Here is a 7,826-nt window from a genome sequence, read left to right as displayed (position 1 = left end):
CAGGGAGCTCGAAAATGGCTGGCCCAGAGTTATGCACTACTCCTGTGGCTCAGAGCTCCAAGGGAGAATGCCATATTGTGTTCAGGGTCAAAGGTGAGTCACATATTCCACTCCCCCACATGACCTAAAAGTGTCACAAAAATGCCACTTAAACTCATGGTGGTCTCGAAGCCTCTGATGTCACAAACATGTCACGCAAACCCATGTAAACTAGGCTTTCCCTTGAGGCAAGGAAGTCATCAGGGACTCCTAATTTAATCAAGGAAACAAAGGCCAAACTCTTCAAGGGCCCTTGATTGAATAAGTGTTAAAAGCCCATCGTAATTACCAATGCAGAAGTATATATTGAGTGCTTACTATTCAGTTCAGATAACATTTACTGAGTGCAGGCTACATGAGATAATCATGTTGCAGATGAGGAAACTGAGATGGACAGACATTAAATGACTTGCCCATGGATACTTAGTAAGTGACTAAGTATGAATTTGTATTCATCTATTTCTGCCTCCAAGGCAGCTAGGTGGCACAGTGGATAGAGTGCCTGGCATGGAGTTAGGAAGACTCATTTTCCTGAGATCAAATCTAGCTCCAAAGACTTACTGGGTCTGTGACCCTGAGCAAGTCACTTCACCCTGTTTGCCTCAGTTTCCTCATCTGTAAAATGAGCTGGAGAAGAAAATGGTAAACCACTTTAATATTTTTGCCAAGAAAAATCCAAAAGAGGTCATGAAGAATTAGACATTATTGAAAAACTAATCAACAACAAAAATTCCCTTATTGAGAAGACCGAATAACAACAACAAAAAGCCCACAGGACTTTGTCCATTGAATCACCTAGCTTGCCGACTTCTCTATAACTTATTTATCTATACACACACACACACACACACACACACACACACACACACACACAGTAGAAGATTAGTGTATCCTCAGGCCTAGATGTCTACCAAATGATGTTTTGGGACCATATAAATGTGGTTCAATCCATGTGCCTACTGGGGTGGGGTAGGGTGGGGGGGATGACACTTATCAAAAAGTGTTTTCTGTCTCTGATACTAACCCCACAGGAAAGAAATGCGAAAAAAATATCTCAAATAATGATTAGCTATGGCTCATATATAGAGTACCAAACTATGGGCCACAGAGTTCCTTCCATAAGTTATTCAATGTATGATGTCATCCTCACAGAGTTTGGTATGAGAAAGACAAACTGGATTAGGTGGCATGCATGCATGGGAGTTGCAGTTTAGAGCTGGGTTGCCTAAGGTAGACATTCTGAAACTGGGCTCATTTTGGAGGTAGGCTGAATGGTTTATATACCCTTCCAAAAGGGGGTGATATCAGCCTATCAGACTATCCAGAACCATACTAGACCACTTCTAGCCTTGGGCTATCTAGACACAAGAATCTGTCTCCAATCAATCCTGAACAGAACACGGTGGGGCTTCTCTATCTTAGATTAAATTACTTACTAGCTTGGGTGGGGCTGACCAGGATAAAGAAGGTCAATGCTATCTCATTATCAGTAATGACTTTCTGAATAAAAACTGAACTAAAAGTCAGGACTTTGAAAGAAAGGGGCTGGGGGAAACTCTGAATCTCATTTTTCACAACAACATGGATTGATTAAGAAGATCTATGGTAACAGTCCCCTCTCTTTTGGACACCTCTCTTCTTGAACAATCTTTTTGCCCTTGGACTTCCAGAAACAGGTGAGAGAGAATGTTCCTCCTTCACGCTTCCTCCCAGCATCAATGGCAGCCTACAAGCATATGACAACTAGAAAATGGCTTTGTTTAGGAGGGTCTAATATTGGACATTGAATCTCTGACTGCTTTTCCTTTCTTTTCTGCCATTCAATTTGCCTTTCTTCTCCTTTCTCAGTTATAACTCTGATGCTTGTGACACTGATGCCACTAAACAGGCAACTTGTCTTCTTCTGTACCAGGAAAAGCATCTTACAGATACCTTCTAAGTTACAGTTCACATTCTGAGGAATCATAGGTACCATGCCTCATTGCTTCCCAGATAGGCGGCTGAGGTGCAACACCTGTCAGACCTTGAGACTTCTAATCTGACATCTGCAAAACTTCCTAACACCCTTTTAACCTTTTCAAAGTTTCTCTGTGGCGTGATGATATGGTAGCTTACCAATGTTATTATATTCGACTAAAAAGCCTTCTTTTTTCAATTGTTACTTTATAGTGTTGGGTGGATAAGCTGACTGGGCAAATGAAGATGAGAGGACTCACAAACCATATTTCCTAAAAGTTTGAGAGGTTGTATTTTGGAGAATGAGTAGTGAGAATTTTTATGAATTGATTTTGTTTAATAACATGTCTTGATATTTTTCTCTTTTATTGTGAACTTAATCCTCAAGAAACATTTCAATATAGAAACAAGAAAGCAGATGATGTAAGAAACTATAAACTTATTGCATAAATTTTATAATGAAGAATATACATATAATTCTATGAAGTAGTAACAAAATCACATTTTTCCCCTTTCTGTTTTCTTCTTTACACTAAAAATGTCTCATTGCTTCTCTTTGTCTTTATCTATTATTACGTTCGATGTCCCTCTATGAGTAAAAGTTCCTTCTGCTACAGTGGCTGTTGCTGCTGGTGCTGCCATTTCTATTGTGATATATTGTTCTTATATTTATGTATATACATACATACATATATGTATATGTGTATACATATGTATATGTGTTATTCTTATATATGTATATACATGCATGTATATATGTATACATATTATGTGTGTGTATACATATATATATTTCCTCTTCATCATCAAATCTAGTATTTTATAAAGACCACTTTTGCAAAATAATTTAAAATATTATCTCATTTTATCCTAACAACAAACCTGAGAAATTGATTCTGTTATTATCCCCCTTTTACATCTAAAGAAACTGAGGCAGACAGAAGCTAAGTGATGTATAGTCCAGCAAAACAACACATCACAATGAATGTATATCTCCTTTTATATTTCTAGTAGGCTAATTTTCTGCCAAAAGTTAGGAGGCATATTTCATCAATAGACTTTTAAAACCCTAGTATCTACTGCTTTGATAGAGGTCTTTCTGAATTTTTCATCTTCACATTGCTTTTATTATTGCATAATTTATCCTCTTGGCTCTGCTTGTTTTCTCCTTCTTCAGTTCATGTAAGCATTTCCATGTTTCTCTGAATTGAGCCTAGACCAGACACAAAGTCTTGTTTTTAATATGTGTGTATATATACATATATGTGTGTGTGTATACACACATATATACATACATACACATATATGTATGCATATATTTGTGTATGTACGTATGTATTCCATAGCTAAGTTAAGCCTCCTTTTCCATGGTTCCTTATAATCAATTTTAGCTGATTCAAAGAGATTTGGAGGAGGGGAACAGGTTTTTATGAGCAGTTATTGAATAGATGGTTAACTCAGATTCTAGGAAATGAAATGTGACAGGGTTATATCTATAATTTCTGTCCTTGTTAGAGTTAATATGACCCACACTCTCTCCATTTATGGTAACTTTGTGTTGTGCTCTGTATAATTGATTATTTATCCTGTATGTAGGTTCTTTGTTTGTATTTGGCCTCATTGGATTATGAGCTTCTTGAGGGCAGGGACTGGGTTTTTGCCTTTCCATTTATCCCCAAAGTTTGGCACAGCTTCTGGATCATGATGGCATAGTAGCTGTTGCTGCTGCTGCTGTTGTTTTACTAATCTTCAGAAGGGCAGTCTACTACTTTTTCCACTAAAAAGAATAAATAAATAAAAGCAAAAGAATGCTAGAAGATGTCTAATCCTATCTCTATCTCAGAGCTAATGTGGTGATAATGACAGATTTCATGAAAAGGAGACTGATCTTAGATACTTATTGACAATAGCAAATGAAACCAGAGTCCCAACCCCACAACAGAGTTCAGTTTTTCATCTGTAAAATTTCCAAGATTTCAAAGTGGCATGATCTATAATTATGAGCCAATAAACCAGGTTTACTGAAGAATGGATAATCAATGTAATTTCACAGTATAGTGTCATAGGGCTGATGAATATGTGGAATTCAGAGAAACATGAAGATAGTTGTATGAACTGATAGAGAATGCAGTAAGCAGAACCCAGAAAACCATATAAGCAATGATAGTAACATAAATAAAATTAAAGAAAAGTCTTTGTATTTATGATACCTAGTCTTGACACTGGAGGACAGATGAGGAAGCACACTACCCTTTAATCATTGCTGAGTTATGGGGCACTAGCAATGAGATGTTGCATATTCCATTAGATAAAGTTACTCTGTCTTCTGATTTTCCTTAACAGATTTTCTTTCTTACAAGGGAAGATTCACTGGGTGGTAGTGGATGTTTTATATGGAAAGGGCTGTGTTGTGAAAACACTACAAGAATAAAGGACAGATTTTGCAGCTGAGGATGAATAATTGCTTTGCTTTTCATGGTTTTAGTCATTCTTAATTGGGCCTCATCCACCTTTTCATATCTCAAGATCTTCTCCATCAACTTTGCTCAAAACTATCATTTGGTCCTCACCTCTAAATATATTGGAAAATGACAAGCAAAAAAAATCTGGGTTTATTTAAAATTGGTTTGCCTGCTTCTTTGCCTTGTATTTAAAACATTAAAGTCAGGAAATGAGATAGATGCCTGGCAGCCAAAGCAATTACTTCCATCCATTACACCATTACACCAAATTATTTTGCTTCTCAAAACTGTTCCTCTTAATTGTTTTGTGTTTTTCACATGGACATTAAGCCAAAAGTGTCACTCTTTAATTTTATTGGCAAGTATGGTTTGAATTATGGGGTGAAAACTACCATATTTACAACATAATTCTTAGCTATTTTCTTCCTTTCCAGCTTTTGTTTTGAATATAATGATTCCAGCCTCTCACCAAATTAAATTTGGTTTGCTTTATCGTTTTTATTTTTTTTCTCTCTTTAATTTCTACTCCCAAAGGCAAATGAATCTATGGATGCCAATATGCTTTCTTGCACTTAATCTTTTCTAGTAACACTGTTTTGTGATTGGTGAAGTAAATACTTCCTCATAGGGATTGGTGATGGTTAGAAACAAGAAAGGGCAATAAAATCAAGAAAGGAAAAAGAAGCAAATTATGTGAGAATTAGAATCATTAGGTCCTTATATGTGAGTGTTTTCCCCACCTCTAGTGGGATTTATTCTACTGATGTAAGTTACCATTTGACAATTTAAAAAACAAACAAACAAAAAAAACCAACCCAACCTGTCCATATGGATGATGTAGAAAGGGTGTAGGATGGGGGGGGGGGAAGGGAAGAGTGGGTGTCAGTTTTTTCTCTACCCTTTTTTTTCCTCCTAACTAGAGAGTAGACTGTCTTCATAGCCTAACAAAGGTGTTTCAAAACTCTGGAGGGATGAGATGGGTGGTGATCAGTTTTAGCAGCATTATTTACCTAGAGCAGGTTTAACCATATAGATAGAAATGATTTGGCTACAAAAAAATTAATTACATAAATTAAAAAATAAAAGCTTTCTTGGTTGTTTCTCACAGAGGTTGACAGTGGTAAACCCAGCTACCCACTGCTCAGATCAGTAGTGCAATGTTGCAATTACCCTCCTCAACACAGAATCTTTCTTCCCACCTTAGGATCCTAAAGCTATAGGTGAAAGGCACTTCAGAAAGCCTATGATCCAACCCTCTCCTTTTACAATTTGAGAGAACTGAAGGCCAAAAAGGTTAAATAATTTAACCCAGGTTATACAGGTAGTAAACGCCAGAGGTTATTTCTTCCTTATTCTCTCTCCTCCATTGTATACATCTGCTGCAGAAATGGAGCTGGGATTCACAACCAGAGCCTCTGAAATTCAGGTCTCTTTTCTTCATATCACATGCTAACTTACTATTTTAGGAAGAACAAAGGTTCAAAGGTCATAAAATTGGATTTTGGTACCAGATGTGAGGTCAAGTACATTTTATACTGGAGGTGGAAGGAACTTAGAGACTATCTGGTTCAACCTTTCCATCTTCCAATTGAAGAAACTGAGGGTAAAAGGAATTTAGAAAATAAATGCCAAAGTGAGAATTAGAATCTAAGTCTTTTGACTCTAGCACTCTTTATACTATAGTATGTGCCCACTTGCTTTGTTATTCTTGAAAGTTACTTCATCACAGAAATGGGCACACAGTAGATATATAATAAAGTACATATTTGTTGATTGACCAATTTATTGATCTTTCTAGGCCTCATTTTTCTCATACACAAAAAGAGAATATTAATCTCTGCCCTATCTAATTGAAAGACCAATCTAAAATCAAATGACTTAATGGATTGAAAACATGTTGAGGAATGAAAACACCATGTCAAACAATTTATTACTATTAGATAATAAACATAGATGTCACTTGTCCTTCCTTTGAAAGGTCTGTTGTTAATACTAATTACCAATGGTGAATATTATTATCTCAATTTAATTGATAATTCAATATTTATAATATATTTTAGCTTACAACATCCCTACAAGGTAAGTAGATACCCAGCTTAGGGTGGAGGGTTGGATGGGTGTGGAGAAACAACCGATGATCAGAGGATTCAAGGGATTTGTCCAAACTCTCACAGCAGTAGTGCCAGAATTCCAACCTGGGTCATTCAATTCCAAATGAAGCTCTGTTTTCACCATAGGCCACTGTAGTTCTGTCACCATAATACATGCAACTGGTAGACAAATGACTAGAAGTCTTTCAATAGTAGCCTCTGGTCAGAAAAATATAAGGAGGATATCCTGACCTGGATCTAACATGCAAGATGGGCTGAACAATGACCATGGGTATGGATTCTTCACATATCAGAAGGTTACAGTGGCCACAGTGCCAAAGAAAAGGCAAACCACCAGGGAAGATATAATGCAGGTTTGAGATGGCATCTTTGACAACATAAGTTTGTTCCTCCTTTACAAAGTTGTCATCAGAATTCTCCGAATACACCTTGAGGTAGAATATATTTTAAAAGGCTTTCAGTGACTGAGGTTAAAGTTCCTTTAGAGAAATGAAGACCAGAGGACTTGGGGTAGGGGAGGGGAAACAGTTGAGGCAGGTGTTTTTTTATCTAGTAAGTGACTTCTCAGTACTGCAATAGACATATAAGACAAAGCACAAACACAGACATACGCAGAGAAGGGGGGAAAAGTGAGGTTCGTCAGCTGGGGAAGAGGGATTCAAATAGAGAAAAGAGTGTCAAAATGGATTCACCTTTTAGCAGAAGGTGCGAAGCAAGGGAAAATATTATGAAAACCCTGTCAAAATCTGGAGGGTTAGGGACCTGAAACGTTTGTCATTCAGCCTGTTTCGGCTTCCTAAATGGCAGGGAGATAAATGAGCCTGGTCTCTGGGTAAGGGGGGAAAGGGAGAGATGCTGAACAAGAGGCATTTCAAAAGTCTAGAAGTAAGCAAACACTGCCAGTGCCAGAGGACATAAGGTGTACAGCATGCCCTAATGCCTCTTAGATGTTAAGAATCATCTTAAATAAAAGATGAGGGGCCTGACTTAACTTAGAAAGAGTGGGGCTTAGTTTTGACGTGGCTGAAATGGTAAGAGTGGAGCATATCATAATCTCAGCTGTTGTGTCAGAATAAGAAATAAAGGCATTTCTTTCCTGCAATAAAAAGCATGTATTAGGTACTTCTAAAAGTCATGTCAGTTTGTAGTAAATAACCCACAGGTAATACTTCCCAGAACCAGTTTCTGACCTTTGATCTAATGCAAACTGATTATAAATGCAATATTCATCTCTTTTCCTCTCCTCCCTTTCCCCCCT

The sequence above is a fragment of the Trichosurus vulpecula genome, chromosome 4 (assembly GCF_011100635.1).
Source record: "Trichosurus vulpecula isolate mTriVul1 chromosome 4, mTriVul1.pri, whole genome shotgun sequence".
NCBI classification, from domain to species: Eukaryota; Metazoa; Chordata; class Mammalia; order Diprotodontia; family Phalangeridae; genus Trichosurus; species Trichosurus vulpecula.
This window is presented reverse-complemented; position numbering follows the sequence as displayed.